This window comes from Giraffa tippelskirchi, chromosome 13 (genome assembly GCF_054371585.1).
Source record: "Giraffa tippelskirchi isolate mGirTip1 chromosome 13, T2T-mGirTip1v1.2.pri, whole genome shotgun sequence".
Lineage (NCBI taxonomy): Eukaryota > Metazoa > Chordata > Mammalia > Artiodactyla > Giraffidae > Giraffa > Giraffa tippelskirchi.
Window position 1 is genome coordinate 81486607 of NC_137287.1, and position 20530 is coordinate 81507136.

Here is a 20530-nt window from a genome sequence, read left to right on the forward strand (position 1 = left end):
CCTAGGTGTCCATTGACAGATGAATGGATAAAGATGTGGTACATATATACAATAGGGCATTATCTAGCCATCATAAAGAGTGAAATCCTGCCATTTGCAACAACATGAATGCACCTTGAGGGCATCCTACTAAATGAAATAAGTCAGACAAAGAAAGACAAACACCTTATAATCTCACTTATATGTGGAATCTTTAAAACACACACACACACAGCCAAGCTCATATATAAAGAAGACAGACTGCTGGTTGCCAGAGTTGCAGGTGCAGTGGGTAGGGACAGGGGATGAAATGGGTGAGGGTGGTCAAAAGGTGCAAACCTCCAGGTATAAAATAGGTTAGGTTAGCGAATGTAGTGAACAGCATGCTGACTACAGTTAATAATACTATATTGCATATTTGAAAGATGTTAAGTGAAAGTCGCTCAGTCGTGTCTAACTCTTTGCGACCCCATGGACTGTACAGTCCATGGAATTCTCCAGGCCAGAATACTGAAGAGGGTAGCCTTTCCCTTCTCCAGGGGATCTTCCCAACCCAGAGATCGAGCCCAGGTCTCCAGCATTGCAGGTGGATTCTTTGAAGCCCAAGAATACTGGAGTGGGTTGCCATTCCCTTCTCCAGTGGATTTTCCCGATCCAGGAATTGAACCATGGTCTCCTGCCTTGCAGGAGGATTCTTTACCAATTGAGCTATCAAAGAAGTTGCTAAAATAGATCTTAAAAGTTCTCATCACACGTGCAAAAATTCTGTAACTGTATAGTGACAGATATTACCTAGAGTTATAGTGATTACTTCACAATATAAATACTGAATCATTAAGCTACATACATGAAACTAATATAAGGTTGTCTGTTAGAAAAAAATTCACAAACTAGGGGTAGTCTGGGTCCTGGTCAGTCACAAGAAGTTCTGGATGGTCTGACTCACCACAAATGCAGGCCATTTCTCTTCCCTTCCAGGCCCCTGGACATGGGCTTCTAGGTTCTGCCTTGACCCCATTCTACTTGTCCTGTGGCCTGACCCTTGGTGAGTTCACTGACTGCCCCACTCTGGTCCCCTCAGCATCCCAGTAACTCCCCAACTCTGGCTCTTCTTCGACAATTTCTATCAAGGTAACATACAGGACTTTTAAACTCAACAGGTTAGAAGTCACACTCAGTATTTCTTCCCCACTCTCTCCCTTGGCCACACATGCAGAAGAACACACACATACGCTCACTCAGGAACACCCACCCCATCTGATAGGTCCATTTTTCTCAAAACATTCCTTTCCTTAACATCTGTGACACCATCCTATTAAATACAGATCTCTAAAGGAGCCCATATACCTTCCAGTCTTTGGAATACCCTATGAAACAAATCTGCAGACACATTTGCTCAGCACTGGAGACCTAGAAATGTCTCCATCCAAATGCAGATGGATGTTAAATTCACCCAGCCTGTCTGATCACAGTATCACCTTTCCCAAGGCTCCTCCTAGCCCACCACTCCCCTCTGAATCCCTGAAATACACACTGGAATCCTCTGTTCAGCTCCTCTCTTAAATGCAATCAAGCCTGAATAGCCAGGGGTACCGATGGGTGAAAAGTACCTAATAAGGCAAGCTCTGATTCAGAAACAACTGCCGATAATGGGTGTGTCTGAATTGGGGGCTGCTGAGGCGCTGTCTGGGGATGCTGGGTGAGCTCTGCCTGCTTACTGCAGCCCAGGGAGCCCACTCACTAGGGCCTGTTTGCATTGCAGACTGAAGTCCTCCAGGTCTCTCAGACAAGATCACACCCGGGGTGGGGGGGGGCGTGGGGGAGCACTGATTCATGTTAATCAGATGCATGCATGCGCAAATGCTAAGTTACTTCAGTCGTGTCTGACTCTGAGACCCCATGGACTGTAGCCCACCAAGCTCCTCTGTCCATGGGATTCTCCAGGTAAGAATACTGGAGTGGGTTGCCATTCCCTTCTCCAGGGGATCCTTCTGACCCCACAAGGATCGAACCCACATCTCTGATGTCTCCTGAATTGGCAGGTGGGTTCTTTACCCACCTAGCACCACCTGGGAAGCCCAATCAGATGCATAGAAGCTGGCAAGCCAACAATTCACTCTAAATTTATAAGAGCAGATTACTGTGCCTTTTAAATGTCCAGAACATACATTTTTACTCTTTTGCGCACTAGTGTTCCTTGAATACTGTCTAGATGCTAGGAGGCTTTGCATGAACTAAGCAATTTCCCCAAGTGGACCCCTTAAGAATGCTGGATGCAGAAGATGCTTCCTGGTTCTGGGGCCAAATGAAGTTGGCAAACATTCCATATTATGGAGTCATCCTAAAGAGTCCCGATGCACATAATAAGGGCACTGAAAAGTCCTGCAGTGGAAAACCTGCTTAACCTTCTTATTTCTCTAAAAGATTTTACCCCTGTGACTCTGTAGTAATTTCTCTGGAAAAGTGCCTCGTAACATACCACGGTGTAAATTCTGTTCTGGACATACACTTCATGGTGTGTGTGTATCTGAGTCCGGCCACCTCCAGCAAGTCAGCAGTGGTTCAGCAAAATGAGTACTGGGCCTGGGGCTCTGGTTCCAACTTTGGTGCTTTGACCTGTCCAGGCCTCTGTTTTCCCACCTACCAAATGGAATTATTAGTGTTGTTGTGACGAACAACTGTGATATGAACTGGAAAAGCATTTTATAAAGCACTATAATAATATGATTATCTGCTAAGGATATACTTATTGCTCTGCAACTCCTCCAAGTGCTTTTTACAGAAGGATACTTCTGTTCATTCTTTCAACACCCATACCTGAAGTGTTAGGCAGTAAGAGCTTGGAGCTGGCTTTCACCCTTAGGGAGTTCAAAGACAGGGGTTGAGCAGGGGCCACTGAATACTGCTCAAAAATAATTGCTTCCCAGGTCTCGGTGGTAAAGAATCAGCCTGCCAATGCAGGAGACAAAGGATGCACAGAAGACACGGGTTAGATCCCTGGGTTGGAAAGAGCCCCTGCAATAGGAAATGGCAACCCACTGCAGTATTCTTGCCTGGAGAATCCCATGGACAGAGAGCCTGGTGGGCTACACTCCATGGGGTTGCAAAGAGTCAGACAGGACTGAGCACACATGCACGCACAATACACACCCAAGGACTTCGGGTTGCCTGACCCGGGAAAGGCGTCTGAAGTTCAGCTGAAACCATTAGGAATCTGGCAGCATCATCAGACCTGGACTGACATGGGGAACAGGACAGAGCCGCGTGGTGGAATGTGGGCAGTGCCTGTGCTAATTGGGCCCAACTGTGGCCGACCTCTCAGGGCTGCATGCCCTCAGACAGAGGAGAAATGAGTTATCTGTCTCCTCCAAGTGGAGGGGGAGGATTTAGCTCCCCAAAGAGATATTTCTGGAGAAAGAATTCCTCTTTTTAGTGGGTGGTGGCCTTTGAATTTGGCAAAGCGGAGGGGGACCCGGGGCAAATTTGGCCGGGGCCTGCTTGGACGTTCTCTCTAAACAAGCACATACCTGCAGCCCTAGAGGGAGTCAAGCTGCTTGCATCTATTTCTGCATGGTGGGTAGGGGAGGGCTATTTTAGATCTCCTTCTTTCCTTAGAGAACTTGTTTGCAGCAGGGAGAGGGTCTCCAGACAAAGGAGGTCACAGTAGCAGGGCGTTCTCCTGTCCCCAGCTTCCAAAGGCTGAGAGCAGAGTCCCCAAACCCCAAAGCTCCTGTCAACCACCAGTGTTCTTTCTGGAGTCCAAATGGGATTCCCCCCCCCACCGCCCGCCTCAATCTGAGGCGATGATGCTGTGGAGGTGCCAAGGCAGGGACAATGCATGTTTGTTCTAGAGACAGAACTGGAACTGGAGGCCAAAAAGGAAATGCCCACCTCTATGTACACTCATAAAAATACTCTCGCAAACTTGAACTAGGTAAAATAGTACCAGTTCCACAGTCAAAAAACATAACCTACAAGGGAAAACAATCCAAAAAAGAATGTATCTCTGGGTATAACTGAATCACTTTGCTGTACACTTGAAACTAACACAACAGTGTAAATCAACTATACTTCATGTTGTTTTTTTTTTTAGAGTCATAGTAAAAACAAAAGAATATGACTATATATTCAATATAAAGCCGCACTGCCTAAACTGCAGCATGCCACTCTGCCAAGGCTCAGAAACCCCCAGGTGGGGTCTAGACAAACAGGGCGATTGGAAACACTGTTTCCACTGCACAGTGATGCAAAGTCACAACCACAACCAGTCTTGATGTAAAACGTTGACATTTTGTTCAGGGGATTTTTCACATGAAATTTGATGGTTTTCAACAGTGCATTAAAATACTATTTTTGTTAATGACCAAGTTCCGCCAGCTGTTTATTTTTGCTGCAATATTTACAAAGTCCTGTTGGTCGGAAGAGTGCCCTGGGGTTTCCTTACTGATGACAGCAGGTTCCTAAGAAACCCCACTGTGCCTGAAACCCTCAGGGCTGCAAGAAAATACAGCCCCCCAGCTTGCGGGTTTTCGTGGCTTTCTGACCTGAGTTAGGAAACCCCCCTGCACCCCTCCCCCAGTAGAGAAGAGAGGCGCCAGGGGGGTCAGTCTCGCCTGTATTTCTTGGCAACACACCACAGGCGTTAAAGCTGAATTCTGCAAAGTCTCCCAAGTCCCGCGGCCTTCGGGGGCGAGGGGCGCGGGTGGGTGGACACTGCGCTGGGTGGGAGCCGAGTCCAAGGGTGGAGACTGAGCCCAGGGTTGGGGGGGCGTGGAAGCCTCAAAGTGGGAGAGTGACCCCCTCCCTTCCCCTCAGGAACCCTGGGCTCCTCCTCCGCCTGCCGCACCGCCATCAATCACGGCGACAGCCCCTTCGCCCCCCGGCCGGCCTCTCCCCCGGGGGGTGCGGGGGGCGGAAATCTCTAGCCCGAGCGTCCGCCCCGCGCACGGGCCGAGCGCACCTACCCGGTCTGCCCCGGGCTTGAGACCCCCGCTCCAGGTTGAGCGGCGCGGGGCGCACTTGACACGCCGTCTGCATCCCCGCAGGTCCATCCAAGTCCCCGCGACCGTCCGCCTAGCGCGCGCGCACCCCGAGCCCCCGCGCCTGCAGCCGCGGCGCCCCCCTCCCCACTACCCTCCGCGCAGAGGCCCCGGGAGGATTCCCGCCGGGAAAGACCACTCTGGCCCAGTCCTGGTGCCCCTACTCCCTGGTGCCCCCTCCCCCATGCGTCCCCAAGACCCCAGAGCCGCTCGATTGCCAGGCCCCGCAGGTCTCCTCCGGAGGGGAGGAGCGTGGGAGGACTAGCACCCCGCGCCCCGAATCCCGCAGAGCCCCCGCCGCGCGCGCCCGGGGGAGGGTCTCCGGGCGCTTGGGGTGCAGGCCCAGGGGGTGGGGTCTCCACTGCCACCGCCCCTTACCTCACGCAGGCCCTCCCCGCAGGTCTCGGAGAGGGGGGCGACCCAGGCCCAGCGGACCAGCGCCGGACTGACTTTCCCCGCCCGGGAGGCGCTGTTGGCGGAGGAAGAGGAGGGAGGTGAGGGAAGGGCTTTGTGTCTGCCTCTCGTCCTCCCTCGGCTCCAGCGCTGGCCATCCCCCTCCCCCAGCCGCCCTCCCGAACTCTGGAGCGATGGGGCGGGGAGCCGAGGGGGCGAGGAAAGCGCCTGCGCGACCCAGGTTCCCCCCTCCCCCGCCCCTCCCCCCGTACCGCCCACCCTGCTCCCCGGGACGCGCAGCCTCTGCGCTCACCCCGGCACCCGGCGCCCAGGCGGCAGGGCGGAGAGCTGCCGCAGAAAGTTGATCTAACCCGGCGCGAACCCCGCTGGCCCGGCTCCCGACCCGCCTCGGCGCCGCCGCCGCGCTTTGCTCCCTCCCCCGGGGAGGGCCAGGCTGTTGTTCCCGGAGACAAGGCCCAGCGTCCCCTTTCGATCTGCTCATCCCCCTCGGCAGCGCGAACGCGTGCACCCCCCTGCACGGGACGAGCCCCACCGCCCCGCCACGGACCCCGATCCGCCGCGCGGGCTGCGAGCCCTAGTCCCGGAGGCCCGAGTAGGGCGCGGCGCTTTGTCCCCGGTTTGAACACGCCCGGTGCCTGCCGCGCGGTGTTTTGCTTGTCTTCGCTGGGCAGGGGGCCGCCTGGGTTTGTTTCTGCTTGAGCAGCCCAGCCCCCGGCCCGCGGGAGTACGAGGATGTGGTTTGGCTCCGCGCTGGGAAACCTTTCTCACCCCTGGTGGTGGCGACGCGCACAAGCAGAGAGGCGAGGGGGTGCGGGAGGGTTCCCCGCCCCGAACCAGCAGTGGTCTGGCGAGTCCCTGGTGAAGGGAAGTTCTCTCACTTCCCCGCTGGAGAGAAATACCTAAAGGTTACCCAAGTAGCTGGTGTCTTTAAAAAAAAAAGTAAAAGAACAATTCAGAGACACCCGTTTTGGACAGAGCAGAAAAAGGAAACCAAAGGACAGAAACCTTATTTTTCGTTTCCGTTCTGCCCCAGACCAGTAGCCCAAGAGGAGGCCTGCATTTCACCGGTGGTTGTTCTTGTGAATCCTGCCCTCTAAAAATCCCCAAATTTATCCTTTGTATTCAGCTAGGCTCCCAGGAAGACAGAACCCACTGTGCTCGTCTTCTGTTCCAAGTCAACCATTCCATGAGTAATTGAGCACCTGCTTTTGTGCCAGGCACTGCTGTAATGTTTGGGGATGAGCTAGAGGACAAAAGACCAAAAGATCTTTGTTATTGATTTCAAACAAAGATCTCCCTGCCCTTGGTGGAACTGACCTACTTGGATGGGGGTGGGGTGGGTGCAGGGACAGAGGGTGACCCATGAACATCAGTCAGTTAATTATCTTGGCTGTAGAGGAGATCAGCAGTGGGAACTGGAGACAAAGTAAGGGGGCTGGGGACTCCTTGTGTCTGGGGTGCTCAGAGGAGGCTGGCCTGAGCAGGTGGGATTTGGGCAGGTGAGGAAAGGAATTACCTGGAGAGAGGACTAGGGGCAGAGGCTCTGAGCTGCTGGGTAGAAATCAGGAGTCTAGGTGGATGATAATGTGGTCTGGCTACATTGTTGAAAAATGAGTCTGATGTTGTATGGGAGAGTCAAGTTAGGAGACTTGAAATGATCTCAGATTGAGAGAAAGGTGGCCAGAGCAGAGGTCAAGTATGGATTCTTACTGGTTTTGCAGGTAAAAGTGTCAGGAAATCCTCTGAGGTTGGATACACTGGAAGAAGGGAGAAGCAGACAGAGGCAGACCTGGCCCCACATCTCTCCCTCTTCCCTCCCTTCCTCCACCAGGAATGATTGTGTTTTGTAGACAGCCCCAGCTAAATACTGAACAGGTATGGCCTCAGCTCCTTCCTTCCTGTTCTTTTCCTTTTCTCCCTTTCTAGAACCCTCTTGAAAACTTGGTTCATCTTGTGGACACAGGCTCAATGTATCCCAGAACTTGGGACCCTTTAGGCCCTGTTCCCCCCAGGTAAACATTCTACTGTAGAGATGGATTTGGGGGTTACTCAACCAAACTGTTTATTGAGTAGCAGCTGTGTATGTGCCAAGCACTGTTGTAGGCTTTGGGGCTACAGCAGGGAACCAAACAGACAAAACATTGTGTTCTCCTGGAACCCTCAGTCTCATGGGGAGAGAGTCAATAAACCAGACAAACAAGGAAAATATGTGACATGGTTGATGAAACGTGCCATGGAGGAAAAATGAACCTGGGGAGGGAAAGAGAGGGTGCTAGGGAGGCTGCGATTTGAGATAGGTGGTCAGAGAAAACTCCAGGGGGAAGAAAAGAAAACCTTTTTTAAAATAACGAACCTTGGACCCTCTCAGGGACATACTCACACTTGGCAGGTTTGGGCTCCCCCAACCCGGGTCCCTGGAGACTGCAGCGTGCACTCAAGTCAGCTGCAGAGATCACAAGTGCTCTGGGGGCACTGCTGTCAGCTGAGGACTAGCCAGCCAAGAAAACGACATTTCTAATGAAGTTATTTCCCTTCCAGAGTAAACCAAGCAGCCCTGGTCTGGAAGCATTGCCCAGAGCTGGCAACTTGGCAATTTGTTTCTTTCCTCTGTCGAGCAGGGCAAATAGAGGTTGAGTGTCCTGTGCACAGAAAAGGATTTGAAAAAAGTGGTTTGGTATGCCAGGATCTGAGCTGTACAATCATCACAATGATAATGATGGCTTCTCTTTATTTATGCATCTGCAATGGTAATGGGGTTACCTTGATCAATCCCTATAGCCACCCTGAAATTATTTGAGGCTTTCTTTGTGACCTAGTATTTGATTTATTTTGAAAAAAATTCTATATTTATCAGAAAAGGCTTATTAAATGCTCCCCCATAATCTAGTTCATACTTAGCATGTAGTAGTTGTTCAAAACTGTTTATTCCTGAACTCAAACACCAACTAATGTGAATTCATCTTTTGCATTTATTCTAATCCTTTGTGTCATTTACTTTTATAATTTTCTTTGCCAGTCTTCTAATTTATATCCTGCTTTCTCCCCTACCCCATTCCTGAATAAAATGAACATCTTCCATTTCAGCTGGAGTTCTGACATTGTTCTTTGCATTTTCTACCTCTTGTATTCGAACATTGTCATGCTGTTACCCAGTACATAAATATTTATAGGTACTACGCTTTTACAATGGATGGCAGTTATCAGTATAATAAGCCTCCTCCTTTGCCCCATTAAATGTGTTTGTCCTGATTTATTCTGAAATTCATACCATGACCCCCACTTTTTGTGTTTACATTCAATACATTTTTTAGTCTATCCTCTATTTTAAATCTTTTTGCATCTTTTAATTATGATGAGTCTTTTTGAAGCAACATTTATATAATTGAATTTTCTTTTTAAACCCAACTGATGAATTTGTTTCAATTTTTGCCATCTTGTTTTATGATGTGGGGGTTTTATAATCCCCTGCCACTTCCTGAGTTCTGTGCTTTTTTGGTAAAACTGACTGTACTTTCTCTCTTCATATTTTCTTTGGGCATTTGAAAAATATAGTTCTTGTTTTAGCCAGAGTGGTTCATTCCATCCTGTATTCAGTTATGATTCTGTACTGGGTAGCAGACATTGTTGTAGGCACTCTGGTTATTTGATGAATATATGAAGGGCTTCCCAGGTGGTGCTAGTGGTAAAGAACCTGCTTGCCAATGCAGGAGATATTAGAGATGTGGGTTCGATCCCTGTGTCAGGAAGATTCCCCTGGAGAAGGAAATGGCAACCCACTCCAGTATCCTTGCCTGGGAAATCCCACGGACAGAGGAGCCTGGCAGGCTACAGTCCATGGGGTGGTACAGAGTTGGACACAAATAAAGTAACTTAGCATGCATGAAGCCAAGAAGAATCTGTACAAACCTGATGAAAAGAACCCTTATCCTCTCTTTGCTTCCTCATAATTTCAGTTACTTTTCCACAATCACTCTTTGTTCAACGAAGTATATAAGCACTTAGGCTTAATCACTTTGGAGGTTTTCCTGCAAAGGCTGCTATGCATGTATAAAAATAGAATTTGTATGCTTTACTTCTGTCAGTCTGTTTTATGGCTGCTTAAGTCTTGGGCCCAGCCAGAGACTCGGAGAACAGAGGGAAAGCTTGCTTCCCTACACTGTGCAGGTAGAGTCACTGAGGCATGCTTGTTTATATGTCTCTCTTGGGTTATGTTTGGGTACAATTTAGATTTATTTATTTATAATTGGTCACACTCTGCGTGTCATATGGAATCTTAGTTCCCTGGCCAGGGATTGAGTCTCAACCACTGGATTGCCCAGGAAGTCCCTGGATGCAATTTAGATTACATTTTAGTTGAGTTTAGCCATCCGTAAATTCATTAAATCTGGCGGGTGCCTTAAAAGTAGCAAATATTTGTTGACATTAACTGAAAAAAAAAGTGTCTCTTTTGAGACAGTTGAGTTACAATGAAACCTCAAGGTGGCATTTTAGAAATTGTGTATGGGTGTGCTTGCCAGTGTGTGTTTATACCCCACACCTCGTCCAGTAGGAGGACGAGTCTTCAGGGCATGCTGAAGAAGCCCTGTGGAGGAGAGGTAGGAAGAATCCCCCCAGCTGCTTAGGTTTCAGGGGGAGCCCTTCAGTGAATAGTGGTGCCGTTTACTGAGACGGGAGCAGTTTTGGAGGGATGAGAGGTAAAGACTCCTGGCTGTCTTTGGTTTATTTGAAAACTGCCTGCCCTGTCTCGGCCCAGGTGCACTGTGGGATTTACCATGCCATCCTGTTCCCTGCTCACCTCCCAGGCCCCTCATTCTTCCTAGTCTTTGTTTATAGACGCTGAACTTCAGAACAGAAACTTTTACATCACTGAATTATTATTTTTCTTCTGCGTGGCTCATCTGTTGAGAGTTAATTGTATATCTGTATTCGGCCTGATGTCAGGCTGAAACGGCTTTGTCAGTCACCACTGCCAGGACGTTGCCAATCTCAGTTTTACTCCACACAGGCTAATTTCTTTCCTATAAGTAAACCCTGTTTTCTCTTGGCTTCCGTGCCAACCGCATGTCCTCTGGATCTACTCCTCCTTCTCCTTTGCTGCCTCCTCCTGCATGACCAGACTCCAGCGAGTGCCCCCCACTTTTGCTTGCTCCCCACCTGGCACCATACCCATTCACACTCTCTGGGTAATTAAACACTGTATCTATACCACTGATCACAGATCTATAACCCCAACTCTAACCTCTCGTGTACTTGAAACTCTCTTACATCTACTCCTGGGAGGTAACAGCTACTCAGTGTTTACATACCAAAGTTAGAGCTCCTAATTTGCTCCCCTAAAATTCTCCCCAAACTTCCCTATCTCTGCCTTATCACCTTTTTTTCTTCCGGTTTTACTGAGATATAATTGGCATAGAGCACTGTTTACATTTAAAGTGTACAGCATGCAGATGACTTACATACATCATGAATGATCACCGTAGTTTATGAACATCCATCATCTCTGATAGATATGAGGGGACTTCCCTGGTGGTCCAGTGGTTAAGACCTGTGCTTCCAATGCATGGGGGCATAAGTTCAATCTCTGGTTGGGGAACTAAGATCCGGCAGGCCACGCAGACAAAAAGAGGGTAAAAATTAAGAAAATCCACCCATGGTATAGGGAAATAATTTTAAAAAAAGCCAAAACCTCTTATAAATACAAAATTAAAGAAATGGAAAATATTTTCCTTGTGATGGGAACTCTTGGGATTTACTCTTAACAACGTTCACATATAACATGCAGAGGTGTTAATTATATTTATCATGTTGTACATTATATCCCTAGTGTTTATTTATCTTATAACCAGAAGTTTCTACCTTCTAGTTATTTTCACCCAATTTCCCTCCTCCTCCTCCCCTCTGCCTCTGGTAACCAAAAATCTGATCTCTTTTTTTCTATGAGTTTGTTTTTGAAGTGTAATTGACCCACAGCACTATGTTAGTTTCTGTTGCCCAACATAGTGATTCAGTATTTCTATACATTTCAAACTGATCCCTGAAAAATGTCTGTTTACAGTCTGAAACCCTACGAAGACAGAACTCTTGCTTTTTCTTTAGTTCTTACTACAGACACATCAGTGACACCTTCCTGCTTTCCCCACAACATGTAACCTGAATCTGTCCCCTTCTCTCCGTCTCCCTTCCCACCAGCCTGGGCTGAGCCACCACTCCACAAGCCAAGGAGGCTTCTCCCTGAAACACTGCATCCAGTCTGGCCCTCTGAGGATCTTTGCACACACAGCAGGCAGAAGGACATACAGTAAGTCAACCTTCAGGTCAAAAACTTTCAAAGATGTGAACCTGCCCCTGTATGCCAGCTATTGCACTGTACTATTATGCTTTTCAAGATACTGTAAGGTTAAAAATGTTTTATTTTTTGTTTTTTTATGTATCATTCATGTGAAAAGTATTATTAACCTATTACAATACAGTGCTTTATAGCTGATTTGGTACCTAGACTTTGTCAGACTCATGAATACGCTCTCAAAACAGAACTGATTCGTGTGTAGGGGACTTGCTGTACTGTAGTCAGAATGGAAGTCAGGTCACATTGCTTTCCTGCTCACCATCTGGCTTCTCATAGTGCTTCTGGAAATTCAAAATCCTTCTCGAGGCCAACAGAGTACTCACACTCTGGCCCGGTGCCCCACCTTGAAGCCCACCCCCTGCCGCTCCCCATGGTCCCCCAGCTCCCCACTCCCTGCCCCTGGACTCTGGTCTTCTCTTTGTTGGACACGCTGGGCTTTTTCCAGCCTCAGAACCTTTGCAGGAGCTGTTTTCTCTGTGGTCCTTTGCATGTTTTCACCTCAGGCACAGAGTGCACTTTTGAAGACTTTATAGACCCAAGGATTTTTTTTTTATTATGTCGTCATAGTTCAGTGACAGTTTGGTGAGTTATAAAGTTCTAGGTTCAGAGTTATATTTATTCAAAAAATCGAATTCCCTGTACGCTGTGGAGAAGCCTAAGGTCAACTCCATTCTTGCTTCATTGTAGGTGGTCGGCTTCCGTCATCTGAAAGCTGGGAAATAGCAGCTCTGTCTTCAGTGTGTTTGAATTCCACTGCGATGGGGTCTGAGAATTTTTCTTCATCCACAGTGAGGTGCTTTCTCCAGCTGTAGACTCTCATCTGTCTTCATTCTGGGGAACTTAAAGACATGCCTTCAGGCCCTTCCTCATCTCCTTCTGGATCTACACGTCGACTTCCATCCTCTGAGTCTTTTAACTTCTCCATCTTCCATCTCCAGTCTCCTCTGCTGCCTCCTTGGAGAGGTCCTGAGTCATATCTTCCTGCTCATTGGTTCTTTGTATCCATTTTTTTTTTCTTTTGGCTACACCATGCAGTTTGTGGGATATTAGTTCCCTGACCAGGGATCGAACCTAGACCCTCAGCAGTGGAAGCACAGAGTCCTGACCACTGAACTGACAAGCAATTCCCTGTATCCATCTATTCTTTATTCTACTTGTCACTTTCTGTATCAAAATGTTCTTTTCATATTTCCACTCGTTTCCCTTCTGTGGGAGGTCTGATTCCTGTATCATATGTCTGATTTCTTCTTAATAGTTGTATCATTGCTTGTTTGAAAATGTTGGTGTAGTTGTGCCAGTAATTCTGCTTCAGGTGGTGTTGTTACATTTGCTGCCCTTCTGGCAGTGGTACCCCCTCAGGCATGATATTTGAGGGTACTGGCTATTCTAACTGGCATAGGTATTAGGAAAGAGTCCAGGCTTGGCTCCAGGCTGTGTAACTTCTCATGTATAAGGATCTGTGTACTTATTCCCTGTGGCTGCATGTCACATCACTACACACGTGGCAGCCCAGCACAGCACACGTGTGTGTCATCTCACAGTTTCCCTGGGTCAAGAGTCTGGGTGCAGCTTAGCCAGGTTTCTCATCCTCATGAGGCTTCAGTCCAGGTGTTGATGGGGGCTACACCCTCAGCTGAGACCCCTGCACCCTCTGCTGGGTTCTCTAAGCTGGTATGTTTGCTGGCAGAATTCACTTCCTCGCAGCTGTGTGGCTGAGGCTCTTGGCTCAGTGGCAATAAATGAAGACCAAATGGGAACAAGGAAAGACCATTTATTTAGAGCTTTCAATAGCAAGGGAGTCGGCCACCATTATTTGCATTTGGCAGAGACTCAAAGGCAGGTGGAGGGGCGGGAAAGCTTGACAGTGGAGAAAAGAGGCAGCTTCAGGTCAGGTGTGCCCAGACTGGGGCTGCTGGACTGGGGAGGCTGGCTCGGGAGATTGTTGGCCTCTGCTTGGTCCCACGTTGGAAATTGGGACAAAATCAGGAGGCTGTCAGTTATTAATAAAGTTCTGGTTGTTTTGTCAAAGAGAGTTTTGACTTTCTTTCCTTTCGTACAACACAAGTTCTGGGCATTTTGGATCAGTGGTTTCAGGGGTCGTGGTTTTGCTTTCTGGACCAGTGGCTAGAGACAGTGGTCTGATTTCCTACAGGTCTGACTTGTACATGGCAGCCGGCTTCCTGGTTGCTATAGGTGGGCTTCCTGGACTGGTTGCTGCAGACTGTGGGTCAGGGTTCTCTTTCTACCTACGGCCTGGCCACTGTCTGTCTGTCATTTGGTCTTCAGCTCCCAGAGGCAGCCCATGGCCCCCTGGCATGTGGCCGTCTCCTTGGGCTGTTCACAGCGTGGCAGCTGCTTCTTCATGGCCAGCAGGGAGCATCTGTCACTCTAACACATTCTACTGTTGATAAGAATTCAGTTCACTATCACAAAGAAACGAGGGAATTTTATTCGAGCCAAACTGAGGATTATAACCTGGGAAGCAGATTCTTGGGAAACTTGGAGAACTATTTCACCTGTTAGAAATGGAAGACATGGACATACACATTTTCAAGACAAAGGATCATATGTCAAAGTGACAGCTTGATATTGTACGTAAAGTTCACTGGACACACAGTTCCAGTAAGCACCTGCAAAGCAAGCAGCAAGTCACCATGACTCTCTCCAGAGCCAGGAAAACACACTGTTCTTTTAAGAAATTGCATTGCTGGCATCAGAAGAAAGAAAAAATTGATCTTCACGGTTGGGCAGGCCTTCTTATCTTTGAGGCACTCAAGGTTTGTGTGTAATTCAAATGCACACGGCACGTCGGGGAGGGAGGAGGTCCAGACAAATGCAGAGAGAGAATTTTATGTTGAATTTTTCTTGTCCTGCCTTAAAATATAAATTTTATTTCATCTAGCAAGACAGAGTTTTTTATGTGTCATTATGTATTCATGGGGTACATGTGCTAAGTTGCTAGGGCTTCCCAGGTGGCGCCAGTGGTAAAGAACCTGCCTGCCAATGCAGGAGATGTAAGAGACGGGGGTTCGATTCCTGGGTGGGGGAAGACCCCCTGGAGGAGGAAATGGCAACCCATTCCAGTATTCTTGCCTGGAGAATCCCATGGACAGAGGAGCCTGTCAGGGCTACAATCCATGGGGTAGCAGAGTCGGACACGGCTGAAGTGACTTAGCACGTGTATTCATGGGAGTGACAACCATACCCTTTTGCTTGTTCTGTAGGCTGGAGGCAAGTCACAGAAGCAGAGGCTTGTAGGACAGACTCCAGGGTGGGGAGCACAAGGCCCTTTGCCACCTCATGGGACTCGGCCTACTGCTGATGGGGGGGGAGGGGCCCACGAGCCCTGGGGAACATCTGTGATCACACCCATTACTGGCTTCCACCAGAAACATCCCCACTCTGGGTTTCATTTGGGAACTCCTAGAAGAAGCTGCACTGGGAGATAACCCCTTGCCCTAAGCTCTGTCCGCCCCTCCCAGGGGTCCACAGGAAGGGATGCCCAGGGGGCTCAGGTCCTGGAGCCTCTTTCCAGGGGCCCCTCACCGCGGCGGGTGTTGGGGCTGCCCTGCTGTGCTCTAACACTGCATTCGCATCAGGGATGCTGGTGGCTGCCCGGGGAGAAGGGGCCCATGGCGCTGTTGCAGGGCAGTCGGGAGACACAAGGGCAGAAATAAGAAACTTTCTTCTAATTAAAAGTGGGAATTGATCACTTAACCCACTCCCCAATTCTCTAATGATGTGTGTGAAAAGCTGGATTCCACTAAATACCATCACATGCCCTGTGGCTTGACTGGTCTCCGCTGAGGTGGAAACCACCTCTTCAAGGGTGAGACCCTGCAGCTCCTGGTATAGGGTCTCTCATCCACTCCTCCCCGCCTCCATCAGTTCTCTGTTACATACTTGCCAAGGCCAGCGAGTCTCAACCTTGGTCGTACATTACACCTGGAGAGTTTAATAAAACCCTGAGGCTCAGGTCACAGCCCTGACCCAGTAGAGTCTTTAGGGTGGGGTGCCTGCATCAGCAGCTTTATAGCTCTCAGGTGATGCTAATATGTAGCCAAAGTCCTAGAAAAGTCTGGAAGCTGCAGCCTGTGAATCAGTCCTTAGCCTTGCTGTTCTTTGGGATCACCTGGGAAGCTTTTAAGACACACTGAGGCCCAGGTCTCAGCACCCAAGGTTCTGAGGGAGTTGGTCTGAATGTGGTTGGGATTTTCCAAAGCTCCCCAGATGCTGGCATTCTGCAGCCAAGGGTGGGAACTGCTGGGCCTGCGTCCAAGTAGCAAGGTGCTCATGGGGAACTGGCTTGTCCCTCTGCTCTTCTTGGCAAGAAAAGGGGCAGGTGCCCAGTTTAAGTGTGATTCATAATGGGCATGGCCAGAACAGAAAGGTTTGTGTTGCTTTTGTTCAGCAAGTTGAAATGATCAAGAATAGGTCAGATTCGAGAATGTAGTTGTGTGTTAGTCGTTCAGTTGTGTCTGTTTGTGACCCCATGAGCTGTAGCTGGCCAGGCTTCTCTGTCCATGGAATCCTCCATGTCCATGGAATTGTCCAGGCAAGAATACTGGAGTGGGTTGCATGCCCTTCTTCAGGGGATCTTCCTAATCCAGGGATTGAACCCCAGTATCCTGCATTGCAGGCAAATTCTTTACCATCTGAGCTAACAGGGAAGATTCAAGGATCGATCAGATTCCCTGCTGAGATCAGAAAACCTTAGGAGAGTTTTCCAAAGGAGACATTGGAATTTCCCTGTGCTAGCATGTTTGGCATGCGTTTTTATTTTATAAGGGGGTATTAAGAGACCATTCCTCATCTCCTCCATCGGGTCGTCAGATTGAGGAGCCATCTCCAAATGGGCAGTGAGGCCATCATCCACTGGGGTTGCTGAGGGACACAGGATGGAGGCAGAAGGGTAGATCTGCTCAGCTGAAAGGAGAGAGAGGGAACCACCAGGCCCAGGGTGCAGAGCTGTGCCCTGCAAGGTGTGTTGAACAACAGACAAAAGACCCAGCAGATTCAGGAGAGGAGAGGTCGTGTAAAGCAGGGGTCCCCAACCTCTGAGATCTAAAGCCTGATGATCTGAGGCGGAGCTGATGTATAATAGTAGAAATAAAGTACACAATAAATGTTATGCACTTAAATCATCCTGAAACCATCCCTTCGCCTCCTGGTCCGTGGAAAAATTGTCTTCCGTGAAACCGATCCCTGGTGCCCAAAATGTTGGGGTTGACTGGGAGGACAAACATGTGATGGTTTCAGTGACATGGTCATTGTCAGCTGCAGGTTTATTTTCACAGGTGCTTCCTGCTCTGAAACCATAAGTCAGTTTTCTAGACTTTGTTTAGTGGTTGATTCGAAAGACTGAACACAAACCACATTAACACAGTTATAACTGGTGCTCATTTTGCAGCCTCATCACAAGCTAAGATTAATTTTCCTTCTCTGTGAATCCAACATCACTCTTCCCAGGACATTTAAAGAGAAATATTTCCAGCATCAAAGCCAAATGAATTCTCTTCTTATTCTCCTTCAATTCCTCAAAATCATGATCATGCTATATGTCGACTCACTTCCTGTTGGAAACCTTATTTTTTCTTAAATGTCCCTTCCCTCTGGAGGTTTCTTATTGCCTTTTCCTTCCTCTCCCCTCCCTTCCTTTCCTCCTTCCTTTTATAACTTTTTAAAATCATTTCTGTTATCAACAGAGGACATTTACCACCCCAGACCTTCAGAAATATTCAGACTTTTAATTCCACACACTGCTGCAGGAAATCCACTTTCTCTCTGAAAACATGCTTCCGGAGACCTGGACATGGGGGGCTAACACTGAGTGTCCCCCACTGTCCCCTACGAGGGCGGGCGGGCATGCTGGTGTTGTGGGGAGTCACATCTGCCAGGCTGTCTTTCTGCTGGTCTCCGATCACAGGGCTCACACGGCAGATGCTCACTGGGGGCAGCATTGCTCTCAGGCTAGGAGCCCCGAGGGTGGACATTCGGTGCTTGGCACAGGCAGAAGTGGGCCGTGGTTCACCCTGGGCCCCCACACGCTCTGTGTCCCTGCTCACCTTCCAGATTCCAGAGGCTGGGGCTGTGACCCTCCCATCCCCTAGTGAAGTCTTACTCTCCCAGCCCAGCTCCAGCCTCAGTGTCTGCTTCTTCCTTGGAGGAGCTGATGTCTCCTTTGGCGAGCCCTCCCTCTCCCTTCTTCCTGCTGCTGGCTGGGCCCTCAGCCTGCCCACCCGCTTATGAGTGAATGGGAGCAGGACTTGCAGAAACATGGGTCTCTCTTATGCACCCCAGTCCCCTTAGACAGCCCCCCCCGCCCCGTGCCCCCAGATTAAACTTCATCCCACAAGCCCAGGGTTCAAGCCCACCCCTGCAGAATGGCATCAGGATCTAATCCCACCTTAGGGGCTTGCAGGGGCGTGTGTGTCCAAGTGCTGGTCAGGGGCTGTGTGGTTCTGGCATCTCCAGGGGCTGCCTGGATGGCTCTCCCACAGAAACACTGCTGCAGAGGTGGCCAACTTGGCGAGGCCTATGGGTCCCACCTGGTAAGGGATGCTGAGGGGTTAAACAGGGTCGTGCCATTTGCCCTGTGTTCACCAGTGGTTACATTTCTTCCCTGGAAATGACAGCTAAGGTCCCATCAAAGAGACCTGGTAAGCTGATAAACTTGGTTCTATTTCAGGGTCACTCTCTGAAGCGTCACAGGACTAGCTTCCCGGAGCTGCCATAGCAAACTACTACTAACCTGGTGGCTGCAGACAATAGATATATATATATATATATTCTCTCATAGTTCTGGAGGCCAGAGGTCTGAAATAAAACAGGGCTGGTTCCTTCTTGCGGGGGCCAGGGGGAGTCTGTCCCGTGTGTTTCCCTGAGTTTCTTGGTGGTTGTGGGCAGTCCTTGGCTTGTGGTAGAGTAACTCCAGCCTCTGACTCCATGGTCATGGGCATTCTCCCCGTATGTCTATATCCAAATCTTCCGTTTATAAGGACACTAGTCATTGGAGTAGGGCCCCACCCCCCTGACCCCAGTGTGATCTCATCTTTACTTGATTATATCTGCAAAGGCTATTTCCAAGTAGGGTCACATTTACAGGTTGTAGGGTGTAGGATTTGAACATATTTGTGTGTGTATGTGTATGTGAGAGAGAGAGATACAATTCAATCCATAACAATTATCAAAGTAACTTAAAAGATAATTAAAGTCATAAAATGTGACAAATCTTGTTATTCTTTGAACAATAGTGTTGTGAAACTTGCCTAGCTTTACTAATAGTCCTAGCTTTTTCAAATACATAAAGATTGGCTTATAAATACTTAGATTAATGCAAAATGGAAAAATACATGCTCTCACCTCTATTAAACCCCTAGTTCATGCACACAAATGGAAAAAGAATGATAAACACAAATAGTCCTCTACCATCAATGGCAAAACCAATACATAGTGTGTTCATACAAGTATAAAAATGATTGGTGCATTGCAGAGGAAGGAACACTTCCAAACTCATTCTACAAGACCAGCATCACCCTGATACCAAAACCAGACCAGTATCGCTGACAAACACAAATGAAAAAGTCCTCAACAAATTATTAGCAAACCAAATCCAACAATACATTAAAAGGATCATACAACCACGATCAAGTAGGATTTATTCCAAGGATGCAAGGATATTTCGACATCTGCAAATCAATCAATATGATATGTCACATTAACAAATTAAAGAATAAAACCATGTGATCATCTCGATAGATGCAGAAAAAGCTTTTGACAAAATTCAACATCCATTTAAGATAAAATCAGTGTATCTCTTTTAAAAAGGTAACCAAAGTTTGTCTCTTGTTTATTTTAAGGTGAAAATAATATTTGACAATGAACTTCTTTCATAATTCTTTCTTTTTGTCAAATCCCTCCAAATAGAAATTAACACTTAATCACATGTCTCAATTTTTCACTGTTTCCTGCATGTATTACACTTAGAGTGAGAAGAACCACAGAACTTTTAATTCTATATTGAGCACTTTTTTTTTCACAGTCTCTGTGAATTTACAAATCCCCAGATCCTCAAAATGCACTTGGATGGTAGATGCTCTAAAGATGGCAACCAGCTTTACCATCTCACTGGTTCCTGTTATTGAGTGAACAATTCTTAGACCTATACTTTTCTTTTACTTTTACATAAAATATACCAAAAAACTTTTGATTGTGTGCTTTAACATACTTCTGGACTTTTTCTCTATATCCTTGTTTTTGTAGTAGAATGGAAAAAGTTATGTGTCAAAGCTCAGATGCTGTGATTTCCTGTGACAGACCTAATAGGTCCCCAGAGGAGGTGACTAACCAGATCCCCTCACTGCTTTGCTCTTACACGTGGGTGGAATCACATAAAATGCCAGAATTAAACACCGCTTTTGGTTTCATCTTGTGCTTTTTTTGCAAATGATAGTCTATGATTGCTTTAAAAAATAGCTATTGTAGAAAAGGAAGAGAGAAGATGAAAATTGGTGTGAAATCATTGAATCGCTTTCTGGGGGTGGTATTTCTTTTTTTTTCCTGTAACTTTTTATTTTATATTGGAGTACAGCCAATTAACAATGTTCTGATAGTTTCAGGTGGACAGCAAACAGACTCAGCCATACATATATACATGTATCCACTCTCCCCAAAACTCCCCTCCCATCCAGGCTGCCCCATAACATTGAGCAGAGTTCCCTGTGCAGTAGGTCCTTGTTGGTTATCCATTTTA

At 47.9% G+C, this 20530-nt stretch overlaps 1 protein-coding gene across 2 annotated transcripts in view; it reads right to left on the reverse strand.

Moving 5' to 3' along the window:
- RIN2 (Ras and Rab interactor 2) overlaps positions 1-5599 on the reverse strand; it is a 194106-nt gene extending 188507 nt beyond the window's left edge. For both annotated transcript variants that reach the window (XM_081558602.1, XM_081558597.1), the window contains exon 1: positions 5397-5599. The gene's annotated coding sequence lies outside the window, so the exon portion shown is untranslated. The remainder of the gene's footprint in view (positions 1-5396) is intronic.
- Positions 5600-20530: the final 14931 nt, after the last annotated feature.